This window comes from Rhinolophus sinicus, linkage group LG03, assembly GCF_036562045.2.
Source record: "Rhinolophus sinicus isolate RSC01 linkage group LG03, ASM3656204v1, whole genome shotgun sequence".
Classification (NCBI taxonomy): domain Eukaryota; kingdom Metazoa; phylum Chordata; class Mammalia; order Chiroptera; family Rhinolophidae; genus Rhinolophus; species Rhinolophus sinicus.
In genome coordinates, this window is record NC_133753.1 from 59,627,897 (window position 1) to 59,652,443 (window position 24,547).

Consider the following 24,547-nt stretch of genomic DNA (forward strand, 5'->3'; position numbering starts at 1 on the left):
AAGCGACCCACTTACTCCAGTCCGTGAGAGCTTCTACACAGAAAGAGCCCACTATGAATCTCGCCTCTCTCAAGAGCCAAATCAGAATAAGCCAAACTGAGCCAGAATATTCTGAGGACCTGGCAGGAAGCAGCCTCAGCACCTCCCTTAGCTAAAGTGCTCAGAAGGAAATGAATCTGACCCAACTGGGTAGCGAGCCACCTATCCTCAGACTTGCCATATGCAGTTCATTGGTTCTCACCAGGGCCTTGGAGAGAGTGTATTTCAGGACACAAGGTATTATCTGGAAAAACAGAGTTTCTACCATTCCAGGAAGCCAAGTTTTATTACGGAAGATGGAGACAGAGTGAAGGGAGAATATACTCCATGTTACTAATAGTTTGAAAGATTATGGAGGCAAAGACAAGGACTGATGGGAGCAACAAAGACAGTGACCTCACAGAAACTTCAGACTGTTGTTTAGAATATTTCCTTCCTCATTCAGGAAAATGGTCATTTCAAGTTTGACCTTCCAAGAAAAGCCCAGCTTTCCCACCGCCTACTGCTAACCACAAAATCTATGAAGAATAAGGCAAAATATAAAAAGGGACTGAAACTTGAACATGATGTTTCCAACGTAGTTAAGTTTAAAACCTGGCCATTCTCCACTAACTTGCATTCTAGTGATTTATTTTTAACATTTATTATCTTCCTCTGGGATCAAGGTAAATCTGTCAAGAACTATGGTCTATGTGTGTGTAAGGGCGTGTGTGTATGTGTGTGTGTGTGTGTGTGTGTGTGTGTGGTTTCTGATGACCAGCTGTGTTTAGTCCCTTGTAAAGGTCAAAGGGAGGCCCCTTTTTCTTCCCATCTGGCTTATTTCTTACAAAGAACACGCTGACATAAACACACATATTCCTCCTGTGCACTAGGTCTTGCTCTTGGATTGATTCCGGGTTAGTCAATGGGCCCTCACATACAATTCAGAGGGAACTGTGCCATGTGGGACCACACATTATCCATTTGTAGAATACATTCTATACACCAGATACTCTTCATGTGCTGTGTAGGACACAAAGTTGGATCAAACACAGAACCTGACTCACAAAATAGCTTCAGTCCAATAGTCTATCATCTGTCTTTAATCAATCATTCTGAAGGCTGAAGGGGGGAAAAGTTATATTTATATATCACTACTCATGAGTGCAATAAAAATAAGGAAAACAGCAGAAATTGTCAGGATGGCATGAATCTCAAAGAGCGACAGAGGGATGGAAGAAGGAAAACATATCTGTTTTGATTCCGATAGTTTGTCCCGTTAGAGACAGGACCCTCTTCCCTCTGCTTCAGTTCCACGTCACTGTCAGTCCACTGAGTATTTCAATCCAGATGATTCAGAATACACCCATTTCAACAGGAGTAAATCCCTATCCCTCCAAACTGCTTCCTCCAAACTTGCCTTTCTTTCAGTTAAAGCTTTTTAAAATTTATCACCAGACTTGAATCTATAGATTCATCTTGTTTTTCCCCTTCTCCTTCAACCCCCTAACCTAATTACTCTGCCCAATTTTATCACACATCATTTCTCACTTTCTATCAACAACACCACCATCTTAATTGAGGCCTCATCATTTCATACCTTGAGTGCTGTCATTGTTTCAAACTTGGCTTTCTCACTTTTATTCTGCCACCTCCACACCATCATTTATGCTTTTAGCTGATTCTGTTGGGATGCTGGAACTTATTGAGATGATGAAAACTTATGTTATAGCCTCGCTAAAATCTCAACGTTCAGAATTTTGATGTAATTATCCATCTTACATATTATAGTATGCACTTTGAAAAGCATGAGGGATCTCTGGAGACAATGTGACTCTCACAGAACTAATAAATTTCTTTCTCTTAATCTTTTCCACATCTTATAATTGAATTGATTTTGACACTGAAGCCATATTTTATGTTTACCCCATTATGCTTTGGAAAGAGACTAAGAATTAACCAGGGATTCTGAGATGGTGATCATGTGCTTCTATCTATATAAATCGGGTACTCTCATGCTCCACAACTTAGTGAGTTCTTTTTCTAATTAATCTTTAACCTTAATCCCAGAATGTGTGATCCATGAAACATTGGATTGCAATGTTTGACAGAAAAAGACGTCTGGTAAAATAAAGCAAACTATACATGAAATGCAGTAATTACACAAATATCTATAAAATGGGTCAGTTTTTATTAAAATCTAAATGTTGGTATTTTTGAGGCAAAGTCATTATTTATTTTAGCTGGAGAAGTTTACTGGAAAATGAAAAGCCATTGTTACTTTTATTGCTATTATTCTGCATGACGAGCTGCTGTTTAGAAGACATATTTTATAATAATAAGATATTTGGTTAGGTATAAGAATCAAGAAATGTAAAATCTTTTATTAATATTCTAGTAATGCAAGTAACTCAAGGGCCTGATTCAAACTTACATTTGCACTGTCCGTGAAAAGAGCTTACTTAGCAAAACAAATTAAGAAGGAAGTAACAATATCTAAAATACTAAAGAAACAATAGCATGATCACAGTTGGTAATTATAAATTATAGTTTATTTATAGCTTATAAAGAGTATAAATATAGTTTATCTATAGCTTATCTCAGCACTTAGACCAGTCTGGTACAAAGGCTCAGAAAACTTTTGTGGAATGAGTTTATTTTTTTGAGTACCCTACAAATACTGGAAGGATTCACTCACAAAGAATAGGTGAATCATGTTACTCACTTTTTAAAAATAGCTTATTAAGTTTTTGACAAATCATTGATGGCCTAGTTTATTTTATGGTTTTAAAAATAATTTTTCACATCTTAAAAATTCACACTTCTCACCAAAGCAAAAAGGACTTACATTTGATTAATCAGACAGTTCTCCCAAGAGATGCCTAGACTAACTCATAACTTAGAGTGGTTAGTTTCAGAGTTGCTTTTTCATCTCAAGTGTAGTCACAAGTTCCTTTTAGCACATTTGGCTCTTATACTTCCTCTTAGACAAAGCCAAGTCCTTTCACTTGTTTTTTTCGCTGATCACTTACTAATTCTGTGTGTGTATGTATGCACATATATACACATATGTGTACGTGTATATATACATACACATTATATATGTGTTTTATACATAAAATGAAAAGGGAGGAGGAGAGACTGAATCAGAAAACTGTTCGCTTTTAATAAGAAAACTTCTCCCCCACTTCTAAAATTCACCAGCCTAAACATAAATTGCTCTTTGTTTTTATTGATCCATAGTTACAAGTCATATTTATTCAGGGAAACGCTTTTTGCTCCTACCCTCTCTTCTTATCTCTATTTTATAAAGACAGAGGATGTAAGAACCAAATCTATATAGTTTTATAGCGTGGACATTGGCTATTCTGCCAGGTGTGGTCAATGAGGGCATTAACCAGTCTGAAATTGCTCTTAGGTCTTCTGGATTCACTAATGATTTTGTGACCATGCAATTCTCTTTTAAAGGAGAAGACATCTTTTAAGGCTCCGTCGTCTCATGCATTGTTCAATGCACTGGAACATCACCCCAGTTGAGCTATATATATGCAATGATAGATAAAGAAAAAAAAGTCACTGACACTTGTAACACATTTCAAAATTGTCTCAGTGAATGCAATGTCTTGCACATACACAGAGGATTTATGAAATAAATTAGAGGCTTATTTATAATTATTATCCTTCTTTCAACAGAAACACTATGGTATCTTTTAGTCACATAAGACATGTCTTGATGTCACAGGCATTTTCGACTGTATGGTATGTGAAATATAAACTGTTCATTTCTTTTCTTTTATGCGTGTTGAATCAACAGAGGGCATTGAAAACAGAGCACACAGGAAACATTTTTGTAGTTGGCCTTAGAAGTAGGGCCAGCATGACTCCCTCACATCCCCATGCTGGACATTAAGGGGCAATGACAAAACTGTCCCCAGTGTCCACAGTGGCAATGCTACCAGCCAGCCCTAGGTCCAACCCACAGCTCCATCCATCCAACCAGAAAGATGTGGTTAGTGGGCAATCTGGGATCACTGTGGGAGGATGTAGGTTTGCTGAACAGTGCAAAGAGGAGCAGAGAGAAGTGTATTTTTAATGAGGACACAGAGAAAGGGGCAGACATTTGATTTGGAACCACTTAGGCTTAAGCAATGTTAGAAGGATTGTGTTTCAACTGGTGTTATACTCAAATTGTGTCTGAAATGTTAATTTGAAGGGCATCCTTCTATATAAAGTTTTAGTTTACCATTTATTATATTAAATTTAATTTAATAAATTAAATAATAATAATAATAATAATTTTAAAAAGACCACCTAACTATATGGAAAAAGCCTCAGAAATCAAAGATTTTTAAAGGGGAGGCTTAAGACTCACATTACAAAATGTCTTACACATAAATAGCCACCCACCCTCAAAAGAGAGGTGCAGAATGATGCCCAAATTTAATAGGCATAGGCACTTCTTCAGACTGGAAAGTTACTATTGTCAGTATTCACACCATAGGAGCCTGTCACTTTCAGACACAGCTGTATGGGTCCCTTATAGCAATGGGCTCCAAGCCAACATACAAGATGCTTTGGCTATGTTGCATCATTTAAAGGTGCAAAAAAGTAAGAGAAATTTTCTGACAAATTTCATCTATGTTTTTTAAGTTAAAAAAAAGGTAAAATTTTGTTCAACCAAGATGAGGAAAAATCATATTTTGAGCCCCAAACAGAGTTGATTTGGTCCTGTAACAGTTGTAGAAATGACCACTGTCTGTCAAGCATGATTAGCTGCTGTGATTTTCTTCACAAGAGGACTCAGTGGCTGGGGCTTCCCAGGCAAGACTGCTCCTGTAATTCAGTAGCCCTCCCCTACCCCATCCAAGAGGCTACATTGATGAAATGGCAGGGGGATGGTGACGAGTGAGAAGGGGTGGCAGCATGTGACATGGTCTTGGAAGTCCTCCAAGAGATGTTCACTACTTTTATTCCTAACTTAAAATGTTCGCATTTTTACAGACAGCAAACAACTAGAATGTGTGCACAACTTTCAGAAAGTATGTCGTTGTCTTCATATCTTATCAATGTTCATCTAGACTTTGAGACATGACCTTGGGCCTGTGGGGGGCTGGGTAGGAACAGAGGCAGGGGGAGCAAATTATAACCTTGAGAGGAAACGTATGTTCTTTCTTTTCCAGCATTTTTCACATTTTCTCCCTGTCTCTCTGCTCTGCCTTAGCATTTCAAGGCATAGACACTGAACGATTTGACTTGCCAAGCAGGAGACACAGCCACTGGGCCTCTGTGGCAAGCTTTCTGCCCTTCCATCTGCCTCATTACAAACCACACACATTTTATATTGGAAGAGGCACATTAACTTGCTTTTCTCAGACCACCTCCTAGCCTAGATGAGATGCCACAGAAAGAAAAATGCTTGCTAGATATCACAGACAAAAAGCAAACAAACAGATACCAAGGAAGTGATAATTTGTAGTAATTGTGCAAGTAAAAACGAGCCCCCATGCAACGGGTGAGTGCCCCCAGCCTCCTCTGCTTTGGTTCCTATGCTAGCCAAGAGGAATTCTCTTCTTTTTCTCTCTACAGCAGGGGAAATGGTTTGCTCTACCATGGAGGAGATTCCTTGGAGAATGGGGTAAAGTGAGAAAGGAGGAAGAATAAGGACTGAATGCTAAAAGCAAAGAGTAGCTGGCACACTGCACTTTTATTACTTTCCCTCACTCTGATGAAAGTCTGACACCTCAGGGTACTCTCGGGAATGTTTGCTAAAGCAGGTCGCAAAGCACATTAGCTCACCATAGAAGCCTCTCACTTTCAGATACAGCTGTATGTATGTGCCCCTCCTAGTGATGGGCGCCGAGCCAACACACAAGATGCTTTGGCTATGTTATATCATTCAAAGGTGCAAAAATGTAACAGAAATTTTCAATAGATGTCTACTCAGTTACCCCTAGATCCCCAGACTGCAATTTTCTAATCATTGGGATAGTCACCTGGTTTGGTCACAAAAATCTGAGAGCTTTAAAACTCCCTGGAACAAGAACAGACACCTTTAAAAAGAAAAAAATTCTTAAAAACACCCTTGAACCATTTTAGTTATTGATGGACTTTGACAGGACAGAGCATAGTGGCCCAGACCGCAAACAAGACAAAAGTTGATTCAGAAGAGAATCAGCCGTCCGCTGTATTCCTTCCCAGGTATTGTTCCCTATAGAGGGAAGTGCTTATGGTCAGTGCACAATTTTCTTAGTGTTCTATTGTCTTACCAAGAAACATGCAATAGAGGGAAAGCTCAATGTCCTCACAGATATGCAAATCTATGTCAAATAAAATCCCTCAAAAATTCACACCAAAATTTTGAAGGGCTGGCTACATTAGATATTTCATGATATGTTGGAGTTTCATCTCACTTCCATACATAGTAACAATACTATCTCACAGCTAACACTTTACTAACAAACTTCCCATACCTTTATTAAATCCTTACAAGAATCCGAACAAGAAAGCATATTATTGTATAAGAGGACTCAGAAAATTTAAGTGACTTACCTAAGGTCACACAGGTAGTGAGTGGCAGAGTCAGGAACTGACCACGTCACAACTTCTCATGACTTTAGTACTCTCTCGTCTAATAACTTTAGTATATCACTGCAGCCTCCAGGTTTCCTGCTTATGGGAGCTGAGCAGGCCCTGGGCTCGCATGTCATTTGCAGAAAACCTCATGTACACTAGCACTTGCTCTGGATCTTCCAGGGTGGGAACGCCCTATTTCATGGAGCTGTTTTCCATCTGTCCTTCCTTCTTCCTTCCCTGTTTTCCTTCCTTCCTCCCTCCCTCCCATTCTCATGTCTATTTACCCAGTTATATATAACACCTCTATATTGTGTGTCTGAGCACAATATGCAATATACATAAATACCAAATGATGGGGAGACAAAAGCCATGACACCCATCTTACCCATCTTTGAGGGTCAGTTCAAGCTCAGATCTTCCCCACAAAGACTTTTCTACCTCTCTGTTCTTAGAACTCTTTTTGCTCAGTGCACAGTTTTAACTAGAAATACTTTGGTCTCCTCCAAAGCCGGGATTGATTGATCTCTATTTACACCATGTGTTTATATTAGCTCTAGAGGAGCTTGTTTAAGACTTTTGATTAATATGCACTCATCATACTATTCTTTTTATCTCCCATGGTGTTGGGCATATTATATTATCTTGTACATTATATGATATGTGGTAAATTAATTCTCAGTGGTTGATTTATTGATGCTCTCTTTGACTCAATTGCATTATGGGTAGGTAGATGAACCATTTGACACCTAATGGTAAATTCACCTATTCACTGTGGTTATTAATACTGCTCAGCTTCTTCTCTCTTTTGGTACTTCTTTTAGGGTAAGTCTCTGTAACCTGATAAAACACCTGAATCTTGGACCTCTTCTGGGGAGCTAACGATTTCAAAGTAATTTGTATGAAAGCAATTTATTTTATTATTCTATTTCATATAACCCATTCCATTCTCTTTTTCTTTAAGAAGAATATACAATTTCTCTTAGCCTCCTCAGAGAGGGTTGGGAATAAAGTTTAGGAAATCAGAAAGGGCTCCACCAGGATAAGGAAAAATAAGGAAAACTTTCTTCATTACTTCTGAGGCACAGCTCTCAGAGTTAATAATAATAATAGTAATAATAATAATAATGCTGTACTGCTCCATGGTCTAATAATACCATAAATGAGAGCACTACCTCTTTTAGAATTTGGATCCAATAGTCCCCTGTAACTTAGAGCTGATAACACCATTATCATTTCACAGCAAGCTTAAATGATATCCCCAAGGTCATATATTTAGCAAAGAGCAGGCAGGAGTCTAACATAGGTTTTCTAATGTCACATACAGCATCCTTTCTCATGTGCATATTTTTCCTCTTTTCCAAATAAATTCATTTATGATATTTAAAGGATAATACTACTGAGACCAATGTTTTCCAAAGTGTTTTCTGCAGAATCATAATTCCACGGCTGTTACAAAATGTGACAGAAAGAAAAGGAATCTAGTAAGTTTGGGAAATGGTTGGTTAAAAAACGTTACACTGCAACATTTCTCAGAGTATTTAACTGTTGTGCATTGTGATTCTACATGAATGGGCAGCATTTCCCACAATTACCAGACTGTGGAGCATGCAGTACGCAGCAGGTGTGTGCGCAGTGTTTCCCAAACTTACACGACCAAGGGATTATTATAGTGACCCACATCTCCTGCGACTTGTGTCCCAGGACACTCACTTTGGACAATACTGATCTCCATCAATGCCTCTTTTCTCCTTATTGAAGTATTTCATATTGTGGGTACTTGCAATGTCATGTCTTTAAATGAAAGGAAATGATGCTATCCCTGAAATGGATCCTACTTCAATAAGATTGCAAAAGAAAATGGAAATATGTCTTGTTATACCCTACCGACATTGGAAATTGCATTTGGTACCTGACTTACTAATTTACTTGGATAATAGTTTAACCCATAAAAAGAAGCACGTGATTCCTACCATTGAAACCCTATCAGCAAAGTGATCATTATGTCTTTTTAACAGAAAATATTCTCTTCAGATTTATGACTTGCATCTGGCAGAGAAAAACTATGTAATTTATACAGTTCATTACCACAATGGTAACAAGAATAAGAATCACAGCAGCCCGTAGGAGATTACAAAAATAAATAAATACATCTGCAACTCGTCCTGGCTAGTGTTGGGCTCCACTTGGGGAAAAATATTTAGTATTATATGTGTGTGTGAAAGAAAGAATTTGAGTTTCAATACCCTGTAGGAAGTACACATCAGGGATGTGCTTTTATGTGTTAAAGAAAATGTCGATAAAAGACCAACATCTATCTTCAAATGTTTCCTTCTGTATTTCCATGTCTTTTAACTAGAAACCCTTGAGAAGAAAGGTTTTCCCAGCAATGGCCCTGAGGCTCTATCTTTCTGTATATAAAGACCACATCCTCATGTGCCCCACATGATAGGATCAGGATGGAATTGGTTCAATTAATCCAAATACTTCCATGCAGAGTACTGATTATCAAGACTGAATCCATTGTGTTTTCCTCTGCATCAGAAGTTCTGCAGGTTTGTGTGTAAAATGGGGCACCATTAGATAGCAATATAAAATAAAACAAACAAAAATAACAAAACTTTTGCACTAAGTTATATTAGGTACTAGGTAATACAAAATCAGTGTGTTTGTTTTTCTGGAATTTGGGAACCTAGCAAAAAATTGTAGAAAGGCTTTCAAGGGATGAGACAAGTAGCATTTATTAGTACATAATAGCATAAATAAGGAGTTTCTAATAGGTTATTTTACCCAATTATTACGGAACACCTGTCTATAGGTAATATCACACAAAAATTTCCAGCAGAGAATGATTAAAAGTAATTAGAACACATGTTTATTGGGCTGAGACATTAGAAGGGAGACTTTAGATTATACATGGAAGAGAAGCCCCAAGTGTGTCCTTGGATTCTGTGCAAAATTGAAGAAGAGGTCCTTTTACTACTTAAGTCCAATGAAACAAATTCCTTCTGCATTCAAGGAGAAGGTGAGGGATATGAAACCACACCAGTACTATTCCAAGGAGTAAAAAGGAGAAAGCACAATGCAAAGAATTAGTATGCATTTTAAGGGAGGCCTCCACTAGCCCATTAGCCTCATAGGCCAACATGGACATTAAAGATAGAATTTCATATACCTTATTCAGCTGTACTTGACCTATATTATGTAGACCAGTTTAAAAAACTGGTGCCTATGTCTAAAAAGTCAGAGTACAGTAACTGTTTTACTTAGAAAATTGGTCTAAGTAAGAGTAAAGAAGGACTAACACTTCATCCGGTTCTCTTCTATGAGGTTTACTCGTTCCTGGTATAATTGTTTATAGTCCCTTCTCTCTCTTATTCAAATGAAAACTCTGTGTCAGTAGGCTCCATCTCTGATTTTTATTTCAGGTGTCTCAAGCTCTACCACTGCCCCTGCCCCGAGTAGTACTCAGTACATGTACATGATAAGTGAATGAAGGAATGAATAAATAATTTAAAAAATAAATCAAGGACAGAGACAGTGTCTTAGACATAAATTCTGAACATATATTCCAAGAAATTATAAACTGATAGGCTCTAATTTAACCAAGACTTATGGTAGATAAAGAATTTATTTCACTAAAAGTTGTTTTATTTCATCGTGAATAATCTATAGAAGCAACTGAAAGCACAATGCACTTTTTTTCAAGACTAATTTCCTTTTTTTTCTATTACTTAGAATGCATGCTATTATTTTAAAGCTCCATATATATATTCTAAATTCTTCTGTTTATATTTCTATGGTAGACATCTATTTTTAATTCCTAGCAAGAATTAAAGGTATTCGCAAATAGTCACTAAGCACTCTTCTATCTAGACATGGGATGTTTTTTGTGTACTTTCCTAGTTAGCACAGTTACTCTCTAAACAAATACATCAAGTAACATTAACAATTTGATGATAGTCTATGTGCTGCGAGCCTTTTGCTACTTCAGATGTTTCCCTGTCTAGGCCTTCATGATTTTCTATTTAAAATTTGGTAAAGTTGCAAAATTCTGTGAATCACAGAATCCTTCTATGAGCTTATTTTGCTATATCAGAAATAAGTAGAGACTGTGAGTTTTAATTATGAACAAACAATTTCTGCCCCGTTCCAATGATTGGTGTTATTTTTAAATTATTTTAATCTTATTTAGTACTCAACTCAACAAAAGCTGATGGAAACAATAATGTCAAACACCAGTAGTTTTTACACAACTCCCACCCCCAATGCACATACAAATATCTGTCCTGGAAAAGTTAGACTGTGAAAGATTACAGTTAGAGCTTGCTTGCTTGATCCCTAAAGTCTAGGGAAAAATCCATACTCTAATTTGTTTACTGCAATGATGAATATTTCATATGCATCAAGACACTATAGTATATTAAAAACATGAAGTATAATTTCTCACTTGAGGAAAAAAAAATTGATTCTTTATCCTGTGGATTTGTAGTTGCTGTTTTTCTTTAGTATGTCATCTAAGGGTTTAGTTGTAATACTATATGTTCGTGGGGTTTTTATTTTTTTTTCCCCTGAAGACTAGTAATTTCATTAGATAAGGCCCCAGGTGAGTTACCAAGTGTGTTATTAGTTGTGCTTTGACTAAGAAAGGCAGATTCAGAGCTACTGTAAGCATTCAAATAATTCTTGCAACAAGAAAGGCTAATTGTGAGTAATTTTGTGTTGTTGTTTTAAGAATGCCTGATGGTAAAGATAGTTTATCAATGGAGTAAGTCTGAGTTTTAGGCCCCAAGATAGCTGTCTGTTTCTTAAATATACCAACACAAGTGTGAGGACTTCCATCCTTGGTCTCCTACAAAGTAGGAGCTGGTTGGGTGGTTCTCTCTTATCTGAGTGGTCACTGAAAGCCAGATTTAAATGTTCCCCAAGCATTAAGAGGTATGGCCCGTCATTCTATAATATATGCACACAACACACAAATTGGTGACTCATAGTCAATCAGAAGGAACAGGAACTATGCTTACAGCTCTTATTTTAGCAAAAGGCCAATACTCATCTTTCATTTATGTCTTTGTTAAAGGCTCTTTTGGCCCAAGGGTCTTATCTTCTGTCTCTTACCAATTTCCTTTGAGGGCTGGCCTTCCGTTTCAACTGAATTATTTTGATGATAATGTTTCCTTTAAGATGATTATTTGTTTAAAGTTCAAGCTAATAAAAGTAACTTATCCCATTAAAAATATTCTGGGGAGCAGAACAACATTTTAGGATGTTAATTGCTCATGTTACCAGTCATCCATGAAACATATGCCAAAAATGCTCTAAAAGGTTCCAAAATGTCTCCTGCAGCTATAAATCTTTTACAGGTACAATTATGTGGGAACAGAAATAAGAACAAGTGCATTCAACATCTGGAGTCAGATGGTTTACTGAAGTAGAATTACAAAATTAAATTTAAATGAACTTAATTAAAAAGGGGAGGGGGATCCAATTTAATATGGACATTCATCATGTCCTCATTGAAGTTTCTCCTGGCACCAGAAAAATACAATAAAGTCTGAATACAAAAGTTGGATAAAGCCTCTAATGGAGTGTGAAAAGATGACCAAAGAGACACAGTCAGGCAGAATATATTCTTTTTTCCTCCCTGCTATTCTAATGACATGGAATACCCAATTGTTTTGAAAAGAGGGTATCAATCAAGAAACTGAGCTTGGAAATGTATCTGTTTCAAAAGTCTCTTCTGGTTAGAGTTTCATTGTATATATTTCCTCACTTAAGGATGGTGATTACTAGGTTTGATTTTTAATTCAATGGTACATAATTGAAGATTCTAAAAATATGCAGCCAAAAACAAACGAACAAAAAAGGTCCAAACAGGAAAGTATACTAATTTCAAATTACTTTCCCATTGGTTTTCATTCTCTAAAATAAATAATCAAAGTATTGACCCCCCTTTACTATCGTAGTACTGAGTTCTTACTGCTCATTGATTAGTTTCTATCTTCCTGGTTCTTAAACATTCTTGAACAGTCTTCTTACTTCTGTGCCTATGTGCTGAGGAAGACTTTAATAAATAAAATAAATGTCACATAATTACATATCTATAATTGTATAAAAATAACAAAATTTTATTTTGTTTAATTCATTGATTGACAGATTCTAGAAAAGATAGCCAACGTTATTTGGACGTTATCACCCCTTGGTAGTTCTACATACCGTGGACATTGCTAGAAGTTTCATTTATGAAAACTTTATGCCATCAGCTGACACTCAGATTGCCATAATGTCTTCTTTCCCTTGTTCCCCATAAGTATTGCTTTTGTCATACATGTCATTAGCACCTTTCCTTTAGGTGCTCCTTATCTAAAAGAAAGACTCCTAACACTTCCCCTTCCGAGCCACAAAGCTAATCTCTAGGGCTCACAGTCACCTGTCACGTGGAGAGCAAAGGCAAAATGCTTAAGCAGAAAAAAAGGAGTAACAATTGAGGCCAGAGAAACTCTAACAGGAAAACTAACCAAGCACTTGAGGCTGAAACTAAGGCTCAGATGATAAATAAAGCACTATCTATGCATATTTATTGAGCAACTACTATTTATAAGTTGTAGTGTATTGAGCACTTTCAAATACATTAGAGCAGTTAACTCAGCAACCCTGTGATAAGAAAACAGAGGATGACAGCACTTGTATAATTTCCTCAACATTGTGCAGCTGGTAAGTGGCAAAGCCAGAATGCAAATACCAGCCCTTTGATGCCACATCCCATGCTCTTGCCTGTATCGCACTGCCTCAGAAAGTGCAGGTGGTGGGAAGCTTTAAGGGAAATTGAGGGCTATAACAAGAAGATTGAGTCTTATGTTGGAGTGGGGATACAGAAATAACTAGTGGTATAGGTAAGAATGAATAATGAATAATTTTAACTGTTAAGAGAAGTCCATTCATCTAAATTATGTGTTCTTCACTGACTCATAGCATTTGCTTCCCACAAAAAGCACAAAAATATTACACTTTAAAATCCTTGTAATATTTCTACATTGTAGGAAAAAAAGAGAAATTAGCAATGGTACCGATGATCCATGTCCCTAATTGTGATCCCATTCTATTCATAATATACATAATATACATATTATGTATAAAATGTATGTATGTGTGTGTATGTGTATATATATATATTACACCCCCCCCCCCCCCGAGACTGAATATCTGCTTCTAAGGTCACAAACAGAAAATAGTGTTACTTTTCAGAGGTATTGGGCCTGAGGCTTTGGATATAATTACAATTTGCATTTTAGTTCCACGGCGACTGCCCATCTATAGTACCTCCAAAAACTGCATGAATATTACCATCCCTCCCAGAACAATCCTGGTTTCAGAAGTGTCTTTGATGGAATGATGAAAGGTTAAGAATCATTTATGATTCAGCTGCAGTTCTCAAGTCAGTTCTGCAAAGACAGAAGCTCTGGACAAAGGAGTGGGTCTCTAGAATGTGCAAAGCACATACCTTCCCTCAGTTCAGAATACATGACATTCAAGATAAGCAAAACCAAGGGAATCCGTATTTCAGAGAATGCACAGAATGACACAATACAATACTTCTGAAAAACAAGTGGAGAGCACAGTATTGTGGACAGTTATTCACTCACGCACTACATCAAGGAATGCAACAGATTGGGGGGAAAAAGGGGGAAGGAAGGAAATAAAGGGGAAAGGAGGAAAGGTTTAAAAATACATTGGTGGGAAAGAGTTGAAGCAAAGATCACAGAAGGCGGCCATTAAAGTGCAACAATGAGTTCCTCAGCTGAGTCTATATCTGATGGGCCAAATAGTACCTTGTTCTGTCAACAAAGGAATTTAGGTGATTAAAGATAAACCAATGGGTTTGGTAATGATGAATTCAGAGGGAGCCAGCCCACTCAGTATAAGACCACCTCACTGAAGGCCACTCTTTGGCTCAAGTCAAGAGAGTATCTGTGTGTTCTGAGGAATACCACGCCTCTGAAAGACAACTCTCTCCTCAGCAAGTCAAGTGGGAACCTCAGAACTCTTCATGTTCTTGGATAGGTCTTCCTCACCATCCTTGAATTTTGTACTCAGCACTCTCCTGGCCCTCGGTACTCTCAGCCTCACCACCATCGTTTGCAGGACTAGCAGAACAGCTATCATCAGGCCTCTGGATGCACTGTCATCTCTTATCCCTTCTTCTCTAATCCCCACAGGACTTTGTTCTCTACTCATTCTGACCCTGTCTCCAAAACTCCTGAAACCCTTTTTCTGAATCCTCTGGGACTTGAGATCAAGCACTAGGAGGTCCACTCATTCTCAGCTTTCTTTGGAAACTTTCACTTTTTGCATTAATTGAAACCTGGCTCTCTCCAATAACACAGATTCCACTTGACGTCTTTCTAGGAGGCAGCTTTTCCTCTCATAGACCCTATTGCCGAAAAGCCTGAAATTATGGTAGGTGTCCTCCTTGCTCCTCATTACTGTGTGTAGACCTTACTCTCTTCTTCCTCTACGAAACCCAGCTTTTACTTCCATGTCATCAGGCTGTACCACCCTCTGTCCCTGTTGGTGCTTCTTCCACCATTCTCCAGTTCATTACCCCTCCATTAATAGGAGATGTGGGTGCCTAGTTCACGATCACTCTCTGTAATACTACTCCTATTTCATTTTTGGTCATTTCCATATCAAATGGGATGATCCTCCCAATATCCCATCCTCTCAGTTCCTGGACTTCCTCTCTTCCAAAGATTTTGTCAGCCACCTGTCCTGAGCCACTCACTTCCACAGTCACAGCATTCATGTTGTTGTTAACAATAACCGCAGCCCCTGCAAAATCTCAATTTCAAATATTCTTTTCTTTGATCATGACTTCCTATCATTCCTGGTCACTCCCTCCAACATCCCAAATCTTACAATTCTACAACCCCACCATGACCTAAAACCCACTCTCTCAGTGTGCCTGAGATATCTCCCCCATGATATTCTCTCTTGCCTCCTTTCCACCTTAAGTTCCATAATTATTATAATCATATTCTAGCTCCTTTTTTGCTTTGGTGAACTCTTTTGGTTAAACCATAACCCTCATTAAAGTCAATCATACAACCATTCAATACCTATACTCATGCAGCCTGATATAATTGATATTGGTAGATAATCAAAAGAGAACTTCCACATGCTTTCACTGTCATATCTGCCCACCTATCCATATCTCTCCTGTTACTATGGATAAGTTCACCATGTTCAAGGTCAAGTTCAGCCTCTCCACTGAGGTGCAGGACCTTATCCTCTCCTCTCTTATCAGAATGACTGCAGCATGCTCCTTTGTGGTCTCCCCAGTTGTGCCTTTCCTGTGTTTCCCTGCTGTGATCTCCCACAGACCACTCTCAACATGGCAGCCAGCGTGATCCCTGTAAAGATATTAGTCAGATAAATTACGCCACTTTTCTATTCAAAACCCTCCCAAAGCTTCCCATCTCACTGAAGAAGAGCCAACCTTCCTATGGCATCAGGGTGCTCCATGATCTGCATCCACGTTACCTCTCTGACCTCATCTCCTACTACCTCTCCTCCCTCTTTCACTCTGGTTCAACCTCAATGGCCTCTTTGTCGTCTTTCAAATATGCCAGGCACTCTCTTGTCTCAGAGCCTTTTCACTTACTGTTCTCACCACCTAAAAAACTCTTCCCCCAGGGATATCCACATGGCTTGCTGCCTCATTTGCTTCAAGTCTTTTTTTCCAAAGTTATCTATATAGAAAAAAGTTTTACGAGGCCACTACCTAAAACTCAATCCCTCGACCCTGTGACATTTCATATCTCTTTCTCTACTTTTTCTCTTTAGCACTGATTTATCTATAAAAGACACACGTGTGTATAAAATACATAAACATTTTAGATTTTATATTTGTGTTTTTCTCATTACTCATTTCCTCCACTAGAAGATAATCCATGAAGGCAAGAATTTTTATGTGTTGGGTTGACTTCAGTATCCCCAGTACACAAAATAATACCTAGCAATGCCTAGTAGGTGACCAATAAATATTTGTTCAATGAATGAGTCAATGAATAAATGGGTGTATGAATGACTAGGAAAGGAGAAAACAGAAAGTAATAAATGTTTTTCACATGGAAAAATAATATTTAGTGATATCTATTTTTACCATAAGATCTCCTGTTTATGAAATGAGGATTTCAGGGGGATCTTAAGATATAATAGTTGTCATGGTGGTGTCATGACAAGAGAACAATACAGCTCACTGAACAATACAAAAACATCAAGAATTCTAGCAAATTCTCGAACAGTTCTAAAATGAACATATTTAATCTTAGCAGTAATTGTCACTCTTTGAGGAAAGAGATATTTGGTAGATCTTGCCCTTTCAGGTAACCTGTAAAAGTTTCATTTTTGATGATGTTTACTTCCTACTCTCTCAGACATTCATTCTCTCTCTCTCTCTCTCTCTCTCTCTCTCTCTCTCTCTCTCTCTCTCTCTCTCTCTCACACACACACACACACACACACACACACAATACAACATAAGCAGAAATAGTCTAAAAGCTGACATATATGGCCAAGGAATGAAATGTCAGAGCATGTCTTGCCTGATACCAGGATGAAATCACAGTATGCTCACACAACTTATGTTTCTCAGCTCTCCTTGCCCTCTATAGTTGCAAACAAAATTTATATTTTTAAGCTTTTAAAATATTTCCCAGGATATTTGTGCCTTTACAATGTATTTTCATAACATATCTTTAGATGCTTAATTAGAGTTTTTTGCAGATGGTTGATAAGACACCAGAGAACACATTATTAAAAACTATTTCTCCCCATCCCCCTCAATTCAATAGAATCCTTCAGTGATATAAACATTGCCTTTTATCAGAGGCTCTCAATCTATCCCAATTTTCCATAAGTCACTGTGCTCTAATGACATTTTTGTTAGATGCAAAACTTGAAAAATAACAGAAGAAAATTCACTTTTGACTTTATTACACCAAAAATGTCTCAGTGATAGATGGGGCCATTGCAGATATGGTGGCTCTCTGGTTCCTATTATTAGTCATGGGTTATTATGATCAGCTGCAAAGTGATAGTGGGTGATGCATATAAAATATTTGCAATTTTATGGAGCTTCAGTGAAATGCTAATGAAAGGAGCTAAAAGTTTAGATACCCTACTTAAGTTTCCATCAATTTCTATCATTTCATGATCCCACCACTGGGAAGGGTCCTAAGGAGCCCCCTTTGCTGATTATGTCTCACCTTGATTTTGACTTTGGGAGAAGCAAAGGTCAATGACTGAAAAGAGAAATTGTCTTTTGAGATTGGGAACATGGGGAATAATAGGGGAAGTATCCAGACCAGCCAGAGCCCAAGAAAATTGGTTCATTGAGTTGTCAGTAGTGTGGTCTGCTACGATGATTAAAAACCACAATTTTTAGGCTAATTGGGTCAGTTGTAAACACATGGAAATCTGGATGGAGTATCTTAAGATAATATTTTCTATACTTAGCTTTATTCCTGTCTTAATTTTCTTTCGTTACTCTCCCATATACGTCTCAAAATTTTGTGACCCAAAGGTTTCAATTAGGTTCTAACATAAGCACAAAATGAACCATACCCAGATCTGAAGAAACCATTAGTTACTTTTGTTCTCTTGGGGGAATTAAATAATAGAAATGAGGGTGGGTTTTGATAGTCAGAAAGGTACAAATGAGGCTTCCATGTAGTTGGGAATCTTGGGACCACAGACGAGAATGGTACTGTACATAGGTACGTATCTCCACACTGGCAAATGTTGGATAGTGTTCAAATTTTATCCCTAAAAACCCCAAGTGATGATACTTTTTGTTGGTATTTCATATGTCAGCCAATTTCTCTGACCCACATACATTATGTTCTTCTCTCACACTCTGAAGAGAAATTTGGACCACTATGTTTAACTTCATCCATTATTCATAGTCCTTGGTTGCTTCTAACATTAGTACATGAACTAGGAGCTCTGGAAGATTTTTCCATAATATGGGAAATTGTTGGAATTTCCTGCTTGTTTTCTAGGTGACGTTTTCCAACAATTATGGCTTTATTCTTAAAGGACATGTGATCCACAGTTCTTTGTGGAGACAAGGACTATGTGTGTTCAAGCAAATTGTGTTTTTTGACCCAAGACATCCCACCCCCACTGCCACCAAATTCATATTGATTGTCTATAACAATTGTAATGAAACAGAGTCAGAGAGTAAACTCAAGGCTATGGAGGGTGTATTTGTCTTAGAGATCAAACACTTAAAGCAGGATTTATGGAAGCAGAAGGCTGTGGGTCAATAATTAAAAAAAACAAACAAAAAAACCCCACAAAAATCCAAAAATACCCCAACTGGATTGTAAACAAATAAAGGACTTTCTGAGGTGTGAAGGAGAGGAGGAAGGAGACTGAAGGGGGTGGAAAGAAAGATAAGCAGAGAATCTGGTTTAGTGAAAAGCGTACATCTGAAAAGAATTCAAGGGAGGGATGTCTGAGGAAGGATGATTCACCTCAAGGATCAACCCCAGAGACCCTTTCCTCCCCAGCTTCCTGGCAGGGATTTAATTATAAACATTTCTTCCATTCTCTCCCATGCTTTTTTTTTTCTTTTTTCTTTTTTCTTTTTTTGGAATAATTCTAGGACACTGAAATTTGGGATCAACGCAGCATAAACCCTAGAGACATGTTGAGATACAAGTCACTTATAACATTTGACTTTTGATGTTATCATAATTTAATGAGAAAACCCAGGTATATTAGAACTCAGAACACTATAAACCTTTGTTTAATGTGAAGACATCTGTGAACATCTATGAAGATGCTTTTTTGACACAACTTTCAAATCAGTCAAGTGCTATTAATAAGGAATCAACTTTCTAGCAATTCTAAATTCTGTGTAGTGAGATTAAGTTCCTCAGTGTTTCCCACTTATAGTGTTTGGATAAATAAAAAAAGAATACAGTGAATATTAACTTCGTCTTATAGATTGAAAACTAAGGCCACTGTTAAATGACTATTTAAGATCTCAGAGGCAAAAGAAGGAAATAAAACTTCTCCAGCTAAGACAACTAGGATGTGAGGATTAGAATTTGGGTCCTAAATCACTGCTCTTTTTACTATGCCACTCTGCATCAATGTATTTTTTCCTCAGACAAGCCTATCTGGTCAACAGAGTGTTCTCGTATTGCAGAAGTGGCAAAGGATTCGGTGTTGTCTGATTCTCTACAAAATTAGGAAACCTTTCCATATCTGAAATGCCACAAATCAGTTTAGCATGATGGACTGAGTTTCTCTGATAGGGTTTCACTCTTGATAACAAAAAGAATAATTTAATATGCAGAGCTCAGATAAAACTATGACTTCTGTGGTCCAGAAGTGAGTTATTAGAGCTACCATTTACATAGAGATTTGTGGTTTCATTAAGGCCAATCACGTGCATGTTTCTCTTACTTTTTTTTTTCTCCTCAAATTGCTCAGCCTTGGGGATTTTAAAAAGCTCTGTTCAGTTTAACTCTGGCCTTGCTGATATCTGAGATTTAATGACTCTCTAATTAGGATGTTTTCTTGAATTCCATGTATATATAAGAAACTATGACATGTATGGGAACTAGGGTTTGGCAGTAGTTCCTAGAAAGCGCATCTAAGTCATGAAATAAAACATTAAACTCAAGTGCAAAGTGATTTAATCTGTAAGAGGAATGTGCTATTCAGAGAAAAGAAACCATAATGGTACGTTCATTTACGTTTATACGCGTATGTATAAAAGTGTGAAGTTGTACCATCATTTCCAGGCATCAGTTTAAGTAATGCATCTTCCAGGATATTTCACAATCATTCATCCATTGTTCCATAAATAGATTATGTGAATACAAGCTGTTAAACTAAAAGTAACCACAATAAATAACTGAATAAAGCAGCAGGGCAATGTGAGAGGAATGTACTTAGATTAAATATAAATGCTGAACTGCCAAAAGATATCCTTTGAAAATTCACAGATATAAAGCTATGTGTGGTACACAAAAATGGACAAATATGTTGGCTAAAAGTCAAGTTTCAATCAATGTACCATGGTCCTGCTACAGGGCCACATGAAAATGGGGACCAAAACATGTAGAAAATGTACTAAAATAGTAGGCTTCAGAGAATCGAATGTGCTGAGTACAGTCTCACCCTATGAAAATCTGGCTCAGCTTGAAGTTGGAAATGAACTAAGTACCATTACTGAATTTAAGCTATTGAGTTTAATAATTCAGGGTCCAAAGAATCTAGGTGACCTTGTTTGACTCCAGTTAACTACATCATGGTGCATTTTTTTTTACTTTACATTGGAAATGTGTCCAGAGACTCTGTTCTCTTCCATAAAAACAGAACACTAATTATTACTTTATTCAATAATATATCTGGGCCTCACATCTAAGAGGTGTGTGTGTATGAGTGTGTTTGCACATATATATGGAAATACACACACATACAAAGAGTGGAAGACTGCTCTTTTCAAAACTGTCTTCTAATAACACAATTTGCTATCCACCTGCCAATATCTTCACCATTATAATTCTCTTTGTAAGAAACAAGTGTCCAGTGGATCACTACCATACCTTCAGCGTCAGACATTCTTCCTTTTTAAGCAATCTCTTCACTGACTGAAGATTTGGTTCTTTTAGAAACCTAATCCCTAGACACACGGTAAGGGCATGACTGCCCCCTAAGATATTGAAAACAGAATCACTTCCCCTTTCTTTCTCCTCATTGTTCTTAAAATTTGTGTCCCTTCATAATGATCTCATAATCATACCTCTTCTGAATACAAAGAGTTACTTTGTTCAAAATGGAAACCATTTCTCCCACTTGGTCCATTTGTGCAGAAATAAAGAAATTTTGTTACTACTCAGTTTCCCTATTTTCACTGATCCAAATAAAACTTAATTCAATATTTATGGAATATAGGTTTCTCTTGTGTTTACTATGGTTTTGCAAGGTAATTGAACAAAGACTTGTGTGGGTCAAAAAATATTATACCTAAACAACTTCAGTTTCATGTCTATTGCAAAAAGCCAAAACCCAGTAATATTTAATGTCCTTCATTGTTATATCTTTAAATCTTACCATTGCAAGCAAATGTGAAAATCCTTAAAATGCTGGCCTCAGTGTTCCCATGTCAACTGGCATATACTCGGGTTGGAGATCCTGCCAAAAGTCAAAGGAAAGCATTTATGAGACAGAGCTTGTGGACCATTATTTTAATCCTGCATGTCCAGCACTGCCGGCAGCTTGGTTTATGAATGCCTGCCGCTGCTTTAATGATAAGACCTCTTAAACACAGCTGAAAGCAGGGCATCAATGGTTTTGTGTGTTTTTTCCTATCCTAACTAAGGACTGATTATTGATCTACACCTGAATGTTCCTATTGAGCACAGGCCATTCATGAATATAAGCTGGAAGAATAATGGTGCACAGCATGGCAGCTTTAATAAACTGGAATAGGGACATAGTCTCTGTGGAAAAAAGGAACAAATCCAATCTTAATAAAGCATGTGCTAACATGACTGAAAAGTCTGTGGGCATTCTATGGGCCAAGCATTGGACAGTCCAGGGCACCTGGGCTTTGACTGAGTGCCACGTCAGGGTGAGTACAGGACTCCAAGGTCACCCTATACTACTACTCAGAGGAAGTTGCCATTGGGATGAATCTTTGAAGATTGGGATGGATTGATCTTTCTCTGACCACATTACTGGAATAGAGGGGTCTGACCTTGGAAGTGGCTACATAGACACAGAAGGGATGCAAGCCCAATGGGGAACTTGAGACTCCCAAACCTGAAAATAGGAGGGTGAAAAGTTGCTGAATGGATATGCCCGGGAGCTCCCTGAAATTGCTTGAAAAACATCCAGAGAAGCCTTAGGTCAGGAATGGACAGCCGATTGGGCTAAACCTGGGCCTGCAACACTCTGCTGACTTGGCATCATTCAGACACACTCTAAGGCTCTAGGTCATTTACTTGTAGGAGGGTTTTCCAGACATCTGTTTCAAGCATCTGAGTAACTCAATAGCTTGGTGCAAGTAACAGATATCTATTCACTTGTTTACCACAGATTTGATTGACTGATTGATTGATTGACTGGTTGATTGATTTCAGATCTAAGGTGTTTTAAAGTTAGAAAATGTCCAACTTAGTAATTCTTATATGGGTTTTTGTTCTATCAGTATATGAGTGTGTATGTTAGCTTCTTTGATGCTAAAGGGAAGATCTAAGTTTTATATTCACTATATTCACCATTTGCCAAAGTGTTTTTTTAGAATAATACACTTGGTATTTTTATATTAAAAACAAAAACAAAGCAAAAGCAAAACTATGGGGATAATTCTTCAATGGCAAGAAAACATGGAATTGTGAGTACATATATTAAAAAATAAGAACATATACTAAAGATGCTCCGTGAACCCAAGGGCCACAGAAAAGTCTATACCACATGCGCTGCCTACTGTGACATTAGCCACGCCACAGCTACTCGGCTCCTTGTATTTCAACTGACGGAAAAAAATATTTTATTTGAAACATGGAAGATTAAAACCTGCAGCATACTATTCATATGTTTTGGAAACATGCCTTCTGAATTCTGCATGCCCTTAACATTTCCAAGGCCAAAGAGTCATTTAAGATTAAATTATGAGTAGATTAGTGTCCTTAAAGACTGAACAGATTTGGGCACATATTGAGGAAAGCAGTTCTCAAATGTGAGCGTACATAAGAAGTACGTAGAGAATTTGTAAAAAAAAAAAAAAAAGAGAGAAGAAATAAAATTAAAAGTACAGATTCTTTGGCCCTACTTCTTCAAGATTCTAAATTAACAGGCCTGGGATGGGGTCCAGGACTACATTTTTTTCAATGAGAGCAGAGCATTCTAACGTACCTAGCCCAAAGATTCAATTCAATAATTAATTGGTAGAGGCCACCTTCAGATTCAGCTAATGAGAAAACATGTTCTGTTTCAGCCAGCCCCTTCTTGTGTTAGCTGGCTCCAGTGGACATAAGTCAATCACTGAATATAGCAGAAGGGTGCGTAAGAGGAACAACAGTAGTGATGTTTAAAAGGGGAACTTGTTTTTCAGAAAATCAGAAACTGCCATCAACAAAAGAGGTGGGTAAGACTTATTTGAAGGGGAAGATAGAAACCCAAACTTGTTCCCGTTGTGTTGAGATGGCTTTCTGCACAGATGAAGTTACTAAACCAAAATAATTTTGTAATTTGGGGGCACACTTTCTGTCACATATACATGTTTCTTTTTAACATCTAAGTATTCTTCCACCTCTAAAATTCTAGGAAATACTAGTAAAAGTGGGAGCATAGAGCTAGAAGGTATCATGCTATGTCCATCGGCCTACTCTTATTTATGGGGGAGAAAATGAAGCCCAGTGAGCTTATGATAGGATACTTATGGTGAGAGATCAAGAATTGAACACAGGATTTCTAACTCATACATCCATTGACTCTTCATTCTAATACACAAAACGTTTATAAAGCTCCATTCCCCGTCTACTGCTTTCTTTACTCATTGACCGAGGGAGCATTTCAGGCAAAAATTTCCTTTCTTGACTGGGAGAGGGGTACAATGTATCCTTTGGGGTTCTCTCCCAGACTTTCTCAGGGAAAGAACATATGCTCACGTCCCCAGAGAATTGTGCTCCCACACTCACAGCTATAGGACAGGCAAGAAAAAGCTGTCTACAAGCATAGCAATAATAATAGTAACCAGCATTTGCAATAGTGCTCTGGGGTATCTTGGGGAAGTGTTCCAAGAGAATTGCTATTATAAAAAGATCACTAGGTTCTCTTCTCCTGGATCCTACTCCACACCCACACATTAATATTGTAGGTGCATCAGTGATACTCATTTACTGATCCAAAGTTCAGCATTCAGCAAGTACGC

At 37.6% G+C, this 24,547-nt stretch overlaps 1 protein-coding gene across 10 annotated transcripts in view; it reads right to left on the reverse strand.

Moving 5' to 3' along the window:
• The window catches only part of SEMA6D (semaphorin 6D), a 560,420-nt gene that overhangs the window by 335,247 nt on the left and 200,626 nt on the right, over positions 1-24,547 (reverse strand). For 9 of the 10 annotated variants that reach the window (XM_074327791.1, XM_074327784.1, XM_074327787.1 and 6 more), the window contains exon 2: positions 21,724-21,804. The exons of the other annotated variant lie outside the window; for it this stretch is intronic. The gene's annotated coding sequence lies outside the window, so the exon portion shown is untranslated. The remainder of the gene's footprint in view (positions 1-21,723; positions 21,805-24,547) is intronic. 10 annotated transcript variants of the gene reach the window in all.